This window comes from Haemaphysalis longicornis, unplaced genomic scaffold, assembly GCF_048455015.1.
Source record: "Haemaphysalis longicornis isolate Haplotype H1 unplaced genomic scaffold, Haemaphysalis longicornis Haplotype H1 scaffold_10, whole genome shotgun sequence".
Taxonomy (NCBI): Eukaryota; Metazoa; Arthropoda; class Arachnida; order Ixodida; family Ixodidae; genus Haemaphysalis; species Haemaphysalis longicornis.
In genome coordinates this window covers 122,364,775-122,366,806 of record NW_027526204.1, presented here as the reverse complement: position 1 = coordinate 122,366,806, position 2,032 = coordinate 122,364,775, and the positions used below count along the sequence as shown (strand labels likewise).

The 2,032-nt window shown below is 47.0% G+C and overlaps 1 long non-coding RNA gene across 1 annotated transcript; it reads right to left on the bottom strand.

Moving 5' to 3' along the window:
- Positions 1 to 246: 246 nt before the first annotated feature.
- Positions 247 to 1,610, bottom strand: LOC144157939 (uncharacterized). Its single transcript, XR_013319909.1, has 2 exons — positions 1,519 to 1,610; positions 247 to 399 (listed from the first exon to the last, which is right to left on the bottom strand). It is a non-coding gene; the product is annotated as an uncharacterized LOC144157939 (long non-coding RNA).
- Positions 1,611 to 2,032: the final 422 nt, after the last annotated feature.

Below are 2,032 nucleotides of genomic sequence, written 5' to 3'. Positions count from 1 at the left end.
GGCTTAAATTGTGTAATCTCTCAATGAATAAGGCATCATTCGCTGCTTGGCAAGCAGTAGGGGCACTGTAAGGCACCCAATGTTGTGAGCGAAACTGGTATTTTGTCCTAATGGCCCCTTTAAGGCGAATAAAAGGTTTGCTCTACAACAGGATTTGTAGCAACTGTGAAACTTAGCAAAGAACTGTAATGTGAAACTTAGCAAAGAACTATAATGTTGTGGCACAGCAGATAAGACGAACCATGGTTGAAGGTTACGAGCGATCTATTTACATCATTTACAAAATGGCCATGAGAGAGTCAGTGCTGGCTTCGCCCCCACACAGCTTCTCCCTCGTCATTGTCATCAATGGTCAGCCATGGGAATTTTCGTCCACCATGCCCCGTGACAGAATGGCACCTGTAAAAATCAAGGAATGGTCAAGGTTACTCATTAAAGGCCAACGGTACTCACACTTCAGCTCGGCCAGATTTATCAATTTGTAGTAAGTACCACCCAACGCCGCCTGTGTAAACATTGCCTGACACGTCGCGTGCTTTTCAATAGGAAGGGTAGGGACGCTTAGTTCAGTCACTCATCCGCTATGTGGTGTGCGCCGGCGGACATTTCGCCTTACGTCACTGCTCTGGAGTCGCGAACGCTGCACTCACTTCTATGACGTGTGTCTGTCGGCTTGCCTGTTGGGTTTCAAGAGCCGTTTCGCTCACATCTTAGGCCGGACGGGGCGATAGTTCTGGGGCGCGCTGGGGATTTTGTTCAACGTGTCGCTCGCTTTACACTTGCTGCATTTTCCCAAAGATAACCGACGGAGGAGGAACTGAATTATATGTGTAAGAACGTATTAATTGTCAGGTAGATAAATAGTGAACAGAAAAACGATATTTTAGGAAGGCACAGCCATTATTTTACTGATGTTTTTTTTCTCTCTGGAGGATTTAGGGAGGAAAAAATTGCCGGCACATTTTTCATTCAGGGGCTCGCTTCCACCATTACTTTCGAAAATTATCACGTGTTTGTATCATGATGAGATGTTCATATGGAGAACATGCAACAGGGTTGCCGCTATTTAATACTGCAAAAATTCCTGAACAATTCGCAGCTTCTAGGTTTTGATGCATAAATAAATAATTGGTTTTCTTCGTTTGCTGGTGTAATTATTGGACCTGCTTGGTACGCTGGTCATACGCACGCACCTTGACAACAAATTTGTCACGTGTTTATATTTGGCAGAGGCATAAACAGTAATATTTAACAGCCTCTGAATGCATTGCAACACCACAACGAATGTGATGCACTGTGCGGAAGAAGCAGGACATGGAATATTATTGGGGCTCTTCGATTGTGCATAGCTTGTAGACGCTTCCTCGTATCCAAGGATCGTTCGTTTAATTTGTCCTCGCGGATCGAGTGTGAAACCTCGCGACAACAGTCTCGGGGCGGGACAGCAAAGAAGGAAGCGTAGAGGTTTTAAAAGCATTGAACCGTAACAGACTGGTCGTATGTATTCACCACACTCACCATGTCGCATCGCTGGCGATCCGTTGGTTAACCGGCCGCTGCTGAAAAACGACGACCGCACTTACCCTACAACAAAGCCGCAATCACGCGAGAAACAAAAAAAAAGAAAAGAAAAAAAAAAGTACGCTTGAAGGCGCAGAGATCACGACCGAGCAATGGTCTGGTAGCGAGAGTAGACTACGTTGTTTTTATTGTGTTTTATTGCGGAATGTCGCAGCGGCGAAGCTCTCGTGAGTGGGCCCGTGGCCTCCGCGCGTCCGCGCCGCCGGCAGCCGATCGCAGAGGCCACGGTGCGCCATCACTCGTTACGTCGAGCTCCGCGGGATGGCGGCACTTGTCCAGCTAAGCGCGACTGTGAAACACATGAGTGTGTTTTACGTTACGAACTCTTCGCCGAACAGAAAGAATTGCATCGAGTTCACTATGAGCGCGATTAATAACATCTCTGTTGGCGCCTCAGTTTAGAATCGGATTGGAACGGAGCAGATGACGCACGCCGGTGTCTTTTTTTTCT